Genomic DNA, 16,511 nt, shown 5'->3' with positions numbered 1-16,511 from the left:
GCACAGCACGGCTCATATGCATGAGTCCGCGCAGACAACAAAACATATCGTCCCATTTGAGTTCTGCACAGAATGCTGCATTTCAACGCGATATGGAGAAGATTATGATGCTAAACGGTTAGAGGAAACTAGCTTTACCAAACAGAGAAGGCTCTAGTCAAACTGTGTATTGACGAAAAGGGGAGGAGCTCCTAACAGCTGGAGCCGTTTCAGGGGAAATCACATCAACACATTGAATAATGCAGCGCGTTTCAAGGCTCTTCAGTGGGCCTTTAAGGTTGACCCACTGGAGTGGACCATTTTAACGATGTTTTTACTGCCTTTATGGGCCTTGAAAGTGGTCATTGTGTTGCCGTCTATGTGGGGTCAGTCGAGCTCTCGGATTTCATCAAAAATATCTTAATCTGTGTTCCAAAAATGAACAAAGGTCTTCTGGGTTTGGAACGACGTGAGGGTGAGGAATTGATGACAGAATTAACATTTTTGGGTGAAATGTCTCTTTAAGAACTACAGCAGTTGTGCAGCTGTATGAATACAAATTTTCATTCATATTAAAATTCTGCGTCTTGATTTGGTTACTCTGCATTTTGCATGCCACACAACCTTGTTGTGGTAAAACTGTATTTTTCTATTACTGAACTAGTACACCCCAACAAGGCCAAAAAGCACACTCAAAGAACTATGTTGCCTCAAGCCCTGCCAAGATTTCTGACCACTCCCAGAGTTTAAGCAGCACTCAGTCTGGTAATAACATGCTAGCTGGAGAAAACCTGGGAGGGACTTGCTTTAAGGAGCTGTCCTCCTTGTTTAATTATGTTTCTGGTGTTTGACCTAAAGGCTTCAGGTCTTGCTGGTTTGTTTTTTTCCCATAGTCCTTCACATAAAACACACTGTGTCCCACTGAGAAATTATAAGCATGGAAATACTGTGAGCTTTTAACTGCTGTTTTTAATCTGACAGCTGGACAATGGTTGCACAAACTGAAATGAAAGACATAAATCTCACCAATGCAAATAAAGTACTGTCCAAATAGTTCTTTTTGTTTGTTTGTTTTGTTGTTTCCGGAAAGGAAACTCTTTTTCCTGTCCAAAATACATCAAATTGCACAGGTGTACACACCATATTATGATGTTATTACATTTCTTGATGAAAGTGGGCAGAAAATATATTAAGCAATTGTATCATGTGTAATTCATAGCACTTTATAATATCATGAATAATCAAGAGCTGCCTCTTTCAACAGATGTCAAGTGACTAGCTAGTCGATCCTTAATCCTAAACCAAATGCTAATATCATTGTCAACGTAACTAGAAACGCTTTACTTAATGCATTATACCGGCATATCTTCTCATAAATAATTGTAACCAAAGTGATTCTTGTTACACCTGAAAATTGTTGTCGTTTGATGTGTTTCGCTGCATTATACTTTCTAAAGGTGTAACAATGAATAAATAATAAGTATTATAATGTATTATAATCGTGGTTACAATTATTTAAACAAGCGTAATTAATGCAATACTTGTATAATGCATTATATATAAAGGGTTTAAGTAAAGTGTTACAGAGTTTTTTCATTGCATTCTCTTTTGTGTTATGTATCATTTTTGGGTCACAATGCGCAACTGTTGTAAATGAGGACACACTGTGGTCAGTTCAGCGGTAAACATTTTCTCCTACGTGGATTAATTGTCTCTATATTTTGCATGTCTTGCGAGGTCTAAAGCAACGAATGCTATGTTGTCCTGCCAAGGGCCCGTGGTTCACACACACTGAGATGTTAGCATATTCCAACTGCTTGGAATTCCTTCCCGCCGTCCAGAGAGCACACACTGTGTTTTAAAACTTGTTGGCCCCTTTCAAGTTTTATTTGAAAGTATGTAATTACATTCTTGAAAAAATAACAGGTCTCTGGAGAGATTTATATTGAGTATTAAATGTCAAGGTTTGAAAAGACACAGTTAACACTCGCTCATCCACTTAAGAGCTTCTTGATGGCCTGAAATGTTAAGAGGGCTTAAGGATATGGATGTGCAGTAAAAATAAATATGCTGAGGAAAAAGAAAGAAAGGTGGAGAAGCACAAGCAGACAGACAAAGGAAGTGCCTGACCTTCCTTAAAGGGGTCCTGTAATGCTTCTTTTAACAAGATGTAAAATAAGTCTCTGATGTCCCCAGAGTGTGTATGTAAAGTTTCATCTCAAATTACCCCACAGGTCATTATTCATAGCATGTTAAAATTGTCACTTTTTGAGGGTGAGCAAAAATGTGCCATTTTTGTGTCCATTTATATGCAAATGAGCTGCTGCTCCCGCCCCTTTCAAGAAGAAGGCGGAGCTTTAAGAGCTCATGTTAGCCGCTCTAATTTCCTCACACACACACACACACTGCAAATGTCAGAAAATGTTCAGCCTTTTCTGTTCAAACTGGAGTCGGAAAATGATGGAGAGACTTAAGAAGAAGTGACAACATGTAGAATGAGACACGACGTTTCTGAATGGTTAGTTGATAAATTTATGAGTTAACGATCTTTGGTCATTGATTAGCATATTCTGTCATGATAATCTATACATCGCTGGTGTGGGAACTGTTGTAGGATGAACCAGAGAATATCCAACCTGAACTCATTGGCCAAACGTAGCTGTGGCATCGTTTTTGCAAACCACAAAATACGTACCGATAGGTACATATCGTGACAGTTTCAAAGTGAAATGAACACTTATTGGCAGTAAGACAGCATTTTTTATCGTTTTCTTTTTTTTTTACCATAGTCTATGATTTGTAAATGAATACATTTTGGAGTTTGCGTCACTTAACCAGCTCCATATGTTCGGATTTTCTGACCTATTAAGCTCGATAGCTCAGCTGGTACAGATTTGAACTTGCCATGCTGAAAGCTCGGGAACGAATCCCGTGAAAAACAAGTCATGATAAAAGAGCTCAAAGACGAGTTCAAAACACAAGCTAAAATGACATGGATACAATCTTATTGTCACATTTGCTTTGGTTAACACTATCGGGTAGATTTAGGGTTTAGTGTGGGTGTACGTTAAAAAAACAACGTAACCAGATTCACGCACATCTGTTCCGGAAAAAAACTAAGCTTTTAGCGCCACCCAGTGGACATTTTACTTTGAAACTGTCGCGATATGTACCTATTGGTACGTATTTTGTGGTTTGCAAAAACATTGCCACAGGGACGTTTTTGCAATGAGACCAAGCTGGAATATCTGCTGCAAAAAGAGGGAACAGGTTTAGTTTTATTACTGTCATAACATATGTTGTCATTTTTTATGACATGCTATTGCATTTGTATTTTGTATTGTATTAGGCACAATTTTTATGTTGATTTTTTATTATTACAAAATAGTCTTAATTCTGATCGGATGAGCTGTAAAATGTAAAATGCTGCAGTCCCAGTTCAAAATATTAGAGAGTTGTTTCCCGGACCTCTCCTCCTCAGATTTGACGCTCATGTGGGTTTTAGTTGAAACATTTTAGTTGGATGCTGAGGCTTTTATCTGCGATCTCTTACCCATTTGGTTAAACTGTGTTTTCTGCCAACTGGCAACCCGGGGTGTCGAAATACTATTGGGTAAATTGTCAGTGAGCAGGATCACACAGACCAAAACCATAACAGGCTTTCTGACACAGACCACACATTTAAAATTAGAATAACTGGCTGTATTATAGCATTTCCCCCCCCCCCCCCCCCCAGAGAAACATGCAGGCTATGTGAACTTAGCATGTTTCCTAAATATCTGCAAACTTTTGGTATTTTTATGTTTTAGTACAGTCAAAAAAATGACAGAGCACCTTTAAGTCATGAAAACCTTATATCTGAATGTAACCTGTTCTATGATCAATCAAAACATCCAGTTTTCTAAAAACGTTCTTTGTTGGTTATGCAAACTTTATGGGAACATTCAATTTTTTATTCATTTTGCAAACTATCACGATCACAGCAGGCACTCTTTTACTCATCCGATCATCACATTCACCAGAATAGTGATCACAGACTACATTTCCCATCATCCTCCATGGCACACAATCAGGCAAACCTGACACTCATCCAACCTCATCACTATTTGTGCATCCTCGTTTCCTTTCCTGGCTTCCTTTCCTCGCGCCTTAGCTCCACCCTTCAGGAAGCAAGGGAAGGACGAGAGGAAAAGAAGTGAGGACGGAGGAATTGAATCAAGTGAATTGATATATCCTCACTCTCTTTAACGTCAATTTAAAGCGTCATCGACTAATGATGACACCGCTGGATTTAGTCGGGATTCTTGAACATTAGAAGATAATTATTTATATTGTAAGCTTCAACCTCCACAAAATACCACATTTGTCCATATTTTATTTAATATTTATATTATTAACAACGAATTATTCCCAGTTATTAACTGCTTTTTATTCATTGCATAGTATTTTTCTATTTGTTTCTTTCATTTTCTTGTGCTTTGATATAATTCTGCAACTGTCAGTTGTTGTTATTTGACAAACATTTGTGTCTTGTACATATAAACATAATAATAAGGATTAATAAACTGTGGCACGGTATGAAGGGGGAGGAGAATTAATGCGTGCTTCACGTTTAAGCCGGGTGCACACTGTGCGATTTTGGCCACGATTTGGCCGTCTGGGACAAATTTAGCAAATCCTAAAAGATTCCTCTGATCCTAGGCTAAAATCTGACGTCTTTGGTCGTTAGTTTGACATGTTCACCGGCCGCCGATTAATGAGCGCTGCGATCAAATTGTACCTCAGACGGTGTCAGAAGATTTGGCACACAATCCTGCAGTGTGACTTCTCCTACGACGACAGTCAAATATCTCCGTTTTTCAAGACAAACTATGACCAAAACGATTCCTAGAGATTTCTTTGTAACCAGCATTTCAGTCCCGCGTGTAATGCAGCTCACTGTCACTGAACGCATCATTCATTGATGATATAAAACTCCGGGTGAGTTTTCTTGCGCGCGTCTGTTTTTAGCGCGCCTTAACTATCGTACAGTCTGACATTAATGACAACTGAGATCTTACAGTGTGACATGGCGATCATGTTCGTACAGTCTGACCAGGGACATTCGCAAAGGATTTTGAAAAATCGCACAGTGTGCAGGACCCATTAGTCGATAAAACCCTTCCGTAAAGGATACTCCAGTGTATCCTCGCTCACGACTCCTCAAGCTCCTCACTCCTCACGGTGCAATAAGAGAATTGAGAAGTCCTAAAAGATGGCTGAGCTCCATCGGTTTCCGGGTTATGGGATGGAGGACAGAAGAGCGAGGAAATGAGGAGGAATATTGAGAAGCACCCCAGAACTATACACAGAGCACACACACAATCAGTCATTGTCCGGCCTTGTCTAATGCCACTACTTACTTACCTGCAACTCAAGGCAAGCTCACACCACAGAACTATAAGACTACATGAATCGACATGGCGCTCACACTACACAAGTTTTCTTGTCGTCTTGTCTTAACAGCACTCACTCTTCACAACACAGCACTGATAAGGTGCACAAACTACAAGATCTTTGGCCAAGCGGCAACTCCAACGGAAAAAACATTTGCTCACACAAATTCACATAAGATATTAAAGAGATTTTTAGATTTCAGATTTATTCTTTATTGTGAATTTGTTTCCACAGCCTGTGCCCAGAGCAACATTCAGCACACATACTACACATGTTACTGTACAAATAACTCAACATACTCCACAAGTTAAAAAAAACACATAATTTGCCAATTATGGTAAATGGACTGCATCTATATAGCGCTTTTAACAGACCCTATGGTCATCCAAAGCGCGTTACATCTTGCCTCACATTCACCCATTCATACACCGATGGAGATGTCAGCCATGTAAGGCACCATCCAGCTCGTCGGGAGCAGCTGGGGTTCGGTGTCTTGCTCAAGGACACCTCGACAATTGGTCAGGTGGAACCGGGGATCGAACCACCAACCTTCTGGTTTGTAGACAAACTAGATGAACCACTGAGCCACTGCCGCCCCAATTATACATCATACATTCTGATTCTGATAATTAATACATTCTGATAATTATACATTCTGTCGGTGTAAATTCAGTGTTCTTATAGCTGAGCGTACAAAACTCTTCCCCAGCCGTGATTTCTTATAAGGCAGCTGTCTGTATCTACGGCCTGAGGGAAGAAGGCTGAAACATGAGTCGAGAGGGTGGCTGGGATTTTGTATTATAATGTTTGCTTTACGAATGAGGGCAATGTCAATAAGAGTTGGGAGATCTATCATTTTTGCAGAGATGTTGGTGATTTTAAGGAGCTTGTGTCTATTAGTTAAAGAGAGACTCTCATGCTTGCTGTCCAAATCATATGTGCAGAAGAAAAAAAACAGGACCAAAAACTGTCTGTTCAGCAAAAACTGATGGTAAATAAAATATATCATAATGTTAAGTATAGTGCAAAGGCCACTTATTTACATTTAAAAAAATACATATTTCTTGTTAGTATAAAACAATTATGATGGAACTGTAACTGTGTACATGAATGTGCATGAGCGGTTCACCATGTTGTTTCATCGCTCACACTACAAGTTTACATGTCGATAAAATCAGTCAGGTTTGAAAATCAGGCTCGACCACCGATTTGGCCACGATCCGGGGGCTTTGTCAAAGACCTTGGGAATCTGTTCGCGACAGCAAAACCCAGTCAAAAGTCATGTAGTGTGAGCCTGACTTTACCTGCAATTTACAGTCCTGTTTGCCACAATCGCTATTCCTGTTACCTCAGTTGTCAGTCTTATCAGTTGTCTCCAGACCTGCAAGTACTCAAGTTGTGTGTGTGTGTCACAAAGTGCTATTCTCACCATCCACCATCTCAAGGATCATCACTTACCTGTTGATTGATTGTGTTCCTGCTCCAAACCTGTTAATAAACACGTTTCAGTTTTAAGTTGTTTTCTGGTCATTTCAGTCTGAGTCTATATGTGACAAACAATATGGGAGCATTACAAAGTTCTCTGACTTTCTGAAAGTTTTTTTTATTTTTGTTTGTAATGTTTTGGGAACATTACAAATTTTTCCATTCCACTGCACTACTTTTTTATCACCTTGCTAGACTGACATGTTTGACCATTGCACGGTTGAAAGTACAACGTCTCTTAAGATCTTGCAGTTTTTTTCCCTCTTGTTCCTCTGCCAAAACTTTACTTAAAAATGTGTACAATCTCATTGGTATGATCCGCTTGCAATCCCTGTTATTTGGTCAAGTCTGGTACAATCGCTGTAACGTTATTGCTTTATAAGCCTGCTATAATGAGAGCACTTTTTCTTGTAGTTTGGATGACATTTACATCCGAAATTTCTTGTGATAAATGTTTATTTATATTACAAGGAAACATCTTTGAAGTTTAAATTCAATTGCCCTTTATTCAACTTTTTGTGTGGTGTCAGCACCAACAGTGATGATTGCTTGTGAGTGTCAATGCATCCGCTTAGATTAAAGGAACATACTCAAGTGCCGGTCCATCTTCTGATAAAAAAAAAAAAGCTTTTAAATCTTTCGAGAAATTCCCTCTTTGTGACCTCCGGTGGTCCGACAGGTACTGCAGCACTCCAAAAAGGGTCTGGACAATGTTGCGGCAAGAGTGTCTTCCAACACTTACAAAGCAAACTAAAAAAAGGTCTGGGGTCCAACACACTTCAGCAAGCAGCTCTGATAAGTCCATCCACACATCTTCTGCCCAGCTGTCACAGAGGAAGAGAGATAGATAGCCGTGCTTGTGTTTGATGGAGAGAGACACATCTGGCTTTATGGGCGTTTGACAGTCACAAAGATGCAAGGCTTTAAGGTTGGATTTCTGTTTAGAAGGCCAGAACACAAGGCATATTGAAGACTTTAAATAACAGATAATATCTCCATTATATTTTTGAAGAACAAAATAACATTAGTGACCCTGGACCACAAAACCAGTCATAAGGGTACATTTCTTCATCATCTGTAAGCTGAACAAATTAAGCTTTAGGATGGTAGAATAGTGTTTGCTAGGATAGGACAATATTTGGCAGATATACAAGTATTTAAATATCTGGAATCTGAAGGCGCAAATTTGAGCATCTTCTTACCAATGCATATTACTACTAATATGATGTTTGGCATAAAAGAAAATTTATAATTGTTTTACCCACACAATGTATTGTTGGCTATTGCCACAAATATATCCATAAGACTCATGACTGGTTTTGTGCTCCAGAGTCACATATTAATATACAATTATAAAAAATATATATTTATAATAGAATGAAAAATATAATCTATAAAATATTGTGATATTATAATAACCATTATTTGATTATCATAAAATCATAATCATTGTTGAATGTCACATCAGAAAACAATTTTTTTTTTTTTACTAAATTTGATAATTCAATAAACATTAATTTTATTATATTTAAAAAAATATGTTTTGTACATTTTGTTTCTATTTTTAGCTTACCATCCATTAAAGGGCTTAGAACTTCCTTATTTTTCAAGTTCTTTAGAAAAGAAATGGAAAAAAAATGGTACAAAAATATTGCCTGTTCATTGTTGTGCTCTATATTGCACAAACCCTGAATCGCAGGGTGGAGGTCTTATCTGACAATTTCTTTGAACATTTTTAAGAGTATTATGAAGATTTCTCTCGGTCAAAAGTGAAAGTGTAATTGGATCAATCATCAGCGAGTGTGTCTGCACTAGCAACTGCTTTACAGCTCCTGTCGTGACCAGGAGAGAAGATGAGAGGAAAGCTGTGCTGTGACACTGAGCAGGGCTGTGCGTTTGAAGTCTGATTATGAGCTGCTGCTCATAGGTGAGTGTCATTAACCAGCCCTGGTCAGCTGACCAATGTTGTTACAACAAAACCTTCACATACATTTTACATACCTCAGTTACACACTAACACACACATAAACACACACTACCAAGAGCTGAAAGCATTCTTAATGCCTTTTGTGCGGCACACCATCTCTTCTTTTAAATTGACATTACATGAATATTCTGGGTTCATTACAAGTTAAGCTCAAGTGACGGCATTAGAATTTCATCTCATCCCCCTTTACTTCTAAAAAGCACAAACATATGTGAGGAGACACACTTTAGAATGGAAGTGAATGTGATCAATTCACAAAACATAAAGCTCATAATTGTCTCAAAGCACTTACATTAATTCTTCAGTCCTACTTTATATTATGTGGCCTTAACTACAATTTAATTACATTTAAAAAAAGTACTTATTTTGTTCATACTGTATTGCAAAACACTTTTCCTGATATTGAGGTGGGATACAGGTAAAGTTAGGGACAGGTGTGGTGGTGTGGGTCAGTTTAAGGGTAAAGTTAAGGACACGTGTGGTGGTGTGGGTCAGTTTAAGGGTAGAGTTAGGGACAGGTGTGGTGGTGTGGGTCAGTTTAAGGGTAGAGTTAGGGACAGGTGTGGTGGTGTGGGTCAGTTTAAGGGTAAAGTTAGGGAAAGGTGTGGTGGTTTGGGTCAGTTTAAGGGTAGAGTTAGGGACAGGTGTGGTGGTGTGGGTCAGTTTAAGAGTAAAGTTAGGGACAGGTGTGGTGGTGTGGGTCAGTTTAAGGGTAGAGTTAGGGACAGGTGTGGTGGTGTGGGTCAGTTTAAGGGTAAAGTTAGGGACAGGTGTGGTGGTGTGGGTCAGTTTAAGGGTAGAGTTAGGGACAGGTGTGGTGGTGTGGGTCAGTTTAAGGGTAGAGTTAGGGACAGGAGTGGTGTTGCGGGTCAGTTTAAGGGTAGAGTTAGGGACAGGTGTGGTGGTGTGGGTCAGTTTAAGGGTAGAGTTAGGGTCAGGTGTGGTGGTGTGGGTCAGTTTAAGGGTAGAGTTAGGGACAGGTGTGGTGGTTTGGGTCAGTTTAAGAGTAAAGTTAGGGACAGGTGTGGTGGTGTGGGTCAGTTTAAGAGTAGAGTTAGGGACAGGTGTGGTGGTGTGGGTCAGTTTAAGGGTAGAGTTAGGGACAGGTGTGGTGGTGTGGGTCAGTTTTAGGGTAAAGTTAGGGACAGGTGTGGTGGTGTGGGTCAGTTTAAGGGTAGAGTTAGGGACAGGTGTGGTGGTGTGGGTCAGTTTAAGGGTAGAGTTAGGGACAGGTGTGGTGGTGTGGGTCAGTTTAAGAGTAAAGTTAGGGACAGGTGTGGTGGTGTGGGTCAGTTTAAGGGTAGAGTTAGGGACAGGTGTGGTGGTGTGGGTCAGTTTAAGGGTAGAGTTAGGGACAGGTGTGGTGGTGTGGGTCAGTTTAAGGGTAGAGTTAGGGACAGGTGTGGTGGTGTGGGTCAGTTTAAGGGTAGAGTTAGGGACAGGTGTGGTGGTGTGGGTCAGTTTAAGGGTAGAGTTAGGGTCAGGTGTGGTGGTGTGGGTCAGTTTAAGAGTAAAGTTAGGGTCAGGTGTGGTGGTGTGGGTCAGTTTAAGGGTAAAGTTAGGGACAGGTGTGGTGGTGTGGGTCAGTTTAAGGGTAGAGTTAGGGCCAGGTGTGGTGGTGTGGGTCAGTTTAAGGGTAGAGTTAGGGACAGGTGTGGTGGTGTTGGTCAGTTTAAGGGTAGAGTTAGGGACAGGTGTGGTGGTGTGGGTCAGTTTAAGGGTAGAGTAAGGGACAGGTGTGGTGGTGTGGGTCAGTTTAAGGGTAAAGTTAGGGACAGGTGTGGTGGTGTGGGTCAGTTTATGGGTAGAGTTAGGGACAGGTGTGGTGGTGTGGGTCAGTTTAAGGGTAGAGTTAGGGACAGGTGTGGTGGTGTGGGTCAGTTTAAGGGTAAAGTTAGGTACAGGTGTGGTGGTGTGGGTCAGTTTAAAGGTAGAGTTAGGGACAGGTGTGGTGGTGTGGGTCAGTTTAAGGGTAAAGTTAGGTACAGGTGTGGTGGTGTGGGTCAGTTTAAGGGTAGAGTTAGGGACAGGTGTGGTGGTGTGGGTCAGTTTAAGGGTAGAGTTAGGGACAGGTGTGGTGGTGGGGGTCAATTTAAGGGTAGAGTTAGGGACAGGTGTGGTGGTGTGGGTCAGTTTAAGGGTAGAGTTAGGGACAGGTGTGGTGGTGTGGGTCAGTTTAAGGGTAGAGTTAGGGACAGGTGTGGTGGTGGGGGTCAATTTAAGGGTAGAGTTAGGGACAGGTGTGGTGGTGTGGGTCAGTTTAAGGGTAAAGTTAGGGTCAGGTGTAGTGGTGTGGGTCAGTTTAAGGGTAAAGTTAGGGTCAGGTGTGGTGGTTTGGGTCAGTTTAAGGGTAAAGTTAGGGACAGGTGTGGTGGTGTGGGTCAGTTTAAGGGTAGAGTTAGGGAAAGGTGTGGTGGTTTGGGTCAGTTTAAGGGTAGAGTTAGGGACAGGTGTGGTGGTGTGGGTCAGTTTAAGGGTAAAGTTAGGGAAAGGTGTGGTGGTTTGGGTCAGTTTAAGGGTAAAGTTAGGGACAGGTGTGGTGGTTTGGGTCAGTTTAAGGGTAAAGTTAGGGACAGGTGTGGTGGTTTGGGTCAGTTTAAGGGTAAAGTTAGGGACAGGTGTGGTGGTTTGGGTCAGTTTAAGGGTAAAGTTAGGGTCATGTGTGGTGGTTTGGGTCAGTTTAAGGGTAGAGTTAGGGTCAGGTGTGGTGGTGTGGATCAGTTTAAGGGTAAAGTTAGGGTCAGGTGTGGTGGTGTGGGTCAGTTTAAGGGTAGAGTTAGGGTCAGGTGTGGTGGTTTGGGTCAGTTTAAGGGTAAAGTTAGGGACAGGTGTGGTGGTGTGGGTCAGTTTAAGGGTAAAGTTAGGGAAAGGTGTGGTGGTTTGGGTCAGTTTAACGGTAAAGTTAGGGTCAGGTGTGGTGGTTTGGGTCAGTTTAAGGGTAAAGTTAGGGACAGGTGTGGTGGTGTGGGTCAGTTTAAGGGTTGAGTTAGGGTCAGGTGTAGTGGTGTGGGTCAGTTTAAGGGTAAAGTTAGGGTCAGGTGTGGTGGTTTGGGTCAGTTTAAGAGTAAAGTTAGGGTCATGTGTGGTGGTTTGGGTCAGTTTAAGGGTAAAGTTAGGGACAGGTGTGGTGGTGTGGGTCAGTTTAAGGGTAAAGTTAGGGACAGGTGTGGTGGTTTGGGTCAGTTTAAGGGTAAAGTTAGGGTCAGGTGTGGTGGTTTGGGTCAGTTTAAGGGTAAAGTTAGGGTCAGGTGTGGTGGTGTGGGTCAGTGTAAGGGTAAAGTTAGGGACAGGTGTAGTGGTGTGGGTCAGTTTAAGGGTAGGGTTAGGGACAGGTGTGCTAGTGGGGGTCAGTTTAAGGGTAAAGTTAGGGTCAGGTGTGGTGGTGTGGGTCAGTTTAAGGCTAGGGTTAGGTGTAAGAGAAGGGTCAGCAGTGTAATAAAAAATGTAACTACAGAAATTAATTATAGATGTTATTACATGCAGGTAATTTTAGAATGTAAGTACAATGTTAAAACATGTATGTGCACAATAAGTGCATTGTATCAAATAAGTAATTTAAATGTTAATACATAGTTAAGGCCATCTAATATAAACTAGTCCAATTCTTCTATTAAAACTTGTGTTTAAAAAAAAAAGGTACTGATCCTTTTCTGACAGGACTTTATCCATTAATTTTTAGAACATTAACTCAAAAACACATTGGAATGCAGTGCGTAATTGAAAATATTGGTAAAACACCTGAAAATGGATATGAAAAATTCCTTCATATTAGCACAGTATTATTTTACAGGATTTCATGGAATTTAGACCGTTGATTGGAGAAGAAAAAGAGAGACGAGTTGAAATTAATCACAGTGTTGATCTACAATATGCCACTAGTGCTGTCAATTGAACTATCACTGCTTGCAGTGAGAAATTGTCTTTGGAGGAAAATCTTTAAATAAGTGAACAATAAATGTCCAAGATCATAAAATACTCTTAGGCTGACTACAAAATTACGCTGGTATTCAGTAAATTATGGAGTGCCACAAGGATCTGTGTTAGGCCCTCTGTTGTTCTCAAAATACAGGTCCTTCTCAAAAAATTAGCATATTATGATAAAGTTCATTATTTCCATAATGCAATGATATAAATTAAACTTTCAAATATTTTAGATTCATTGCACACAAACTGAAATATTTCAGGTCTTTTGTTGTTTTAATACTGATGATTTTGGCATACAGCTCATGTAAACCCAAAATTCCTATCTCAAAAAATTAGCATATAATGAAAAGGTTCTCTAAATGAGCTATTAACCTAATCATCTGAATCAACTAATAAACTCTAAACACCTGCAAAAGATTCCTGAGGCTTTTAAAAACTCCCAGCCTGGTTCATTACTCAAAACCGCAATCATGGGTAAGACTGCCGACCTGACTGCTGTCCAGAAGGCAATCATTGACACCCTCAAGCGAGAGGGGAAGACACAGAAAGACATTTCTGAATGAATAGGCTGTTCCCAGAGTGCTGTATCAAGGCACCTCAGTGGGAAGTCTGTGGGAAGGAAAAAGTGTGGCAAAAAACGCTGCACAACGAGAAGAGGTAACCGGACCCTGAGGAAGATTGTGGAGAAGGACCGATTCCAGACCTTGGGGGACCTGCAGAAGCAGTGGACTGAGTCTGGAGTAGAAACATCCAGAGCCACCGTGCACAGGCGTGAGCAGGAAATGGGCTACAGGTGCCGCATTCCCCAGGTCAAGACCCTTTTGGGCTACAGAGAAGCAGCACTGTACTGTTGCTCAGTGGTCCAAAGTACTTTTTTCAGATGAAAGCAAATTTTGCATTTCATTCGCAAATCAAGGTGCCAGAGTCTGGAGGAAGACTGGGGAGAAGGAAATGCCAAAATGCCTGAAGTCCAGTGTCAAGTCCCCACAGTCAGTGATGGTCTGGGGTGCCATGTCAGCTGCTGGTGTTGGTCCACTGTGTTTTATCAAGGGCAGGGTCAATGCAGCTCGCTATCAGGAGATTTTGGAGCACTTCATGCTTCCATCTGCTGAAAAGCTTTATGGAGATGAAGATTTGGTTTTTCAGCACGACCTGGCACCTGCTCACCAAAACCACTGGTAAATGGTTTACCGACCATGGTATTACTGTGCTCAATTGGCCTGCCAACTCTCCTGACCTGAACCCCATAGAGAATCTGTGGGATATTGTGAAGAGAAAGTTGAGAGACGCGAGACCCAACACTCTGGATGAGCTTAAGGCCGCTATCGAAGCATCCTGGGCCTCCAGAACACCTCAGCAGAGCCACAGGCTGATCGCCTCCATGCCACGCCGCAGTGAAGCAGTCATTTCTGCAAAAGGATTCCCCACCAAGTATTGAGTGGATAACTGAACATAATTATTTGAAGGTTGACTTTTTTTGTATTAAAAACACTTTTCTTTTATTGATTGGTTGAAATACCGGGTATGCTAATTTTTTGAGATATGAATTTTGGGTTTTCATGAGCTGTATGCCAAAATCATCAGTATTAAAACAATAAAAGACCTGAAATATTTCAGTTGGTGTGCAATGAATGTAAAATATATGAAAGTTTATTTTTTATCATTACATTATGGAAAATAATGAACTTTATCATAATATGCAAATGTTTTGAGAAGGACCTGTATTTATATATGTTGCCACTTGGTAATATATATATATAAAAAAACATGGAATTAGTTTACACTGTTATGATGTTATGTTAATGATGCTCTGATATATATATTTAATCACAACCAGATTAGATATCTAAATTATCCAAGAGTGTGTTAAAGATATAAAATATTGGATAACCTGTAATTTCTCTTCTTTCAAATTCGTTTAAGACTTATTGAACCAAAAACATGTACACAGAATCCCTTAGAATATAATTTGAGAAGGATGTTCTCTACAGTTAAAGACCTGGGTGTTATAGCAACTTGTCCTTCAAAAGCCTTCTTCCACATCAGAAATATTACTAAGCTATGGAACATATTATATGGCTCTAATGCAGAAAAGTTAGTTCATGCATTCATGACCTCTAGACTGGATTACTGTAATGCATTACTAGCCAGCTGTCCTGCATCCTCAATAAACAAGCTACAATTAGTCCAAAAATGCAGCTGCTAGAGTTCGTACTAGGTCAAGAAAATATGATCATATAACCAATTTTGTAATCTCTGCACTGGTTACCTAATAAGTTGCGTATTAATTAAAAAAGTATTGCTATTGACGGTTTAGCTCTGGGCTCCTGGTAGTACCCAGGATATAAGTCCACTAAAGGAGGGAGAGCACTTTCACATTTGGCTCCTAATATCCTTCCTGATGATGTTTGGGGCTCAGACTGTCTCGCCCAGTTTAAATCTAGTTTAAAGACGTATCTCTTTAGCCAAGCATTCACATAATGCATCTCATAACCTTGTATTTTAGCTAAATCAGATCAAATGCACATGATTACCTTTGCTTAATGTTGTGAACAGAAGCTACACATTATTTTCCTTTGCTTGCATTGCTTCAATGAGCTCAATGTTTCTGCATCTAAATTGATACATTGTTAGCTAACTGCATGATTTGTATATGTACATTTCTGAAATACATAACTTGGACACAGTCATCTCTGATAACAAATCACTCTAGACGTGTGCGTTTTCTGTAAAGCTGCTTTGAAACGACATGTATTGTGAAAAGCGTAATACACATAAATGTGAATTAAACAAGTAAACATGGGACAGAATGCATAACCCATTTAATGTGTGTCTTAATGAGAAGTATTTCTGAGGAAAACCAGATATAGGGGAAAATAGAAATAGTGGGAGAAGTTTGGATTGACTGGGTCATGAAAAGTGCCTTTCTGTAACAAAATGGACAAAGGCATTGAAATATAAGAGATAGAGAGAGCTTAGTGATGTCCGCTGAAAAGGGAAGTGATTTCAGAGTAAAGATTACAAAGACAAGCACAGACGCATCTTGTACAGATAAGACCAGGAATGTGTATTAAGAAAGTAAACAGGTTCAGCTTTCAAAACTAGCAAAGAATAACGGCCAAAAGAGACGTTCCTCCAAACATGATGAAATGAAGCGGCAGAAGGTGGGTTTGAGGGAAGGAGGGCGGCACTTTATTGCTCTGTGACTCAAAGAACCTGAGCCAGACAGGTAAATAATATGGTAATGAGGACGTCTGCGAGTGTTTCTTCACACACCGGGGGTTAATTGTAATATCAGGGGCAGGAGGTCAAACTGAGACTTTAATAGAAAACACTGACTGTTAAATGACAGTGTGTATCACTGGAATGGTTTAAAGATGTCAATCAACATCCTTTTAATTTTAATTTTGTATGGCGAGTAGAAAAAGAAATCCTGATTTCCCTTAAGACATTTTTATTTTTGGCTCTAAAAACATCTATCAAACCAATACAAGAACTTCTGAACAACTTTTTCCATCAAACTCTCACCATATATCCTATTATACACTAAACATAAAGGGGCTTTATTTGCCTAACCTTCAACATCTATGGGATCTTTCCATTGCAAGGTTCTTTATTATTCTAGGACCCAGAAATAAAAAAAGTTTTTTGAATTTAGTATTTTTCATATCATCACATTGTTTAGAGCATAATAAAGAAT

This window comes from Pseudorasbora parva, chromosome 10 (genome assembly GCF_024679245.1).
Source record: "Pseudorasbora parva isolate DD20220531a chromosome 10, ASM2467924v1, whole genome shotgun sequence".
Lineage (NCBI taxonomy): Eukaryota > Metazoa > Chordata > Actinopteri > Cypriniformes > Gobionidae > Pseudorasbora > Pseudorasbora parva.
The sequence above is the reverse complement of the archived record's forward strand: the minus strand, read 5'-3'. Positions refer to the sequence as shown.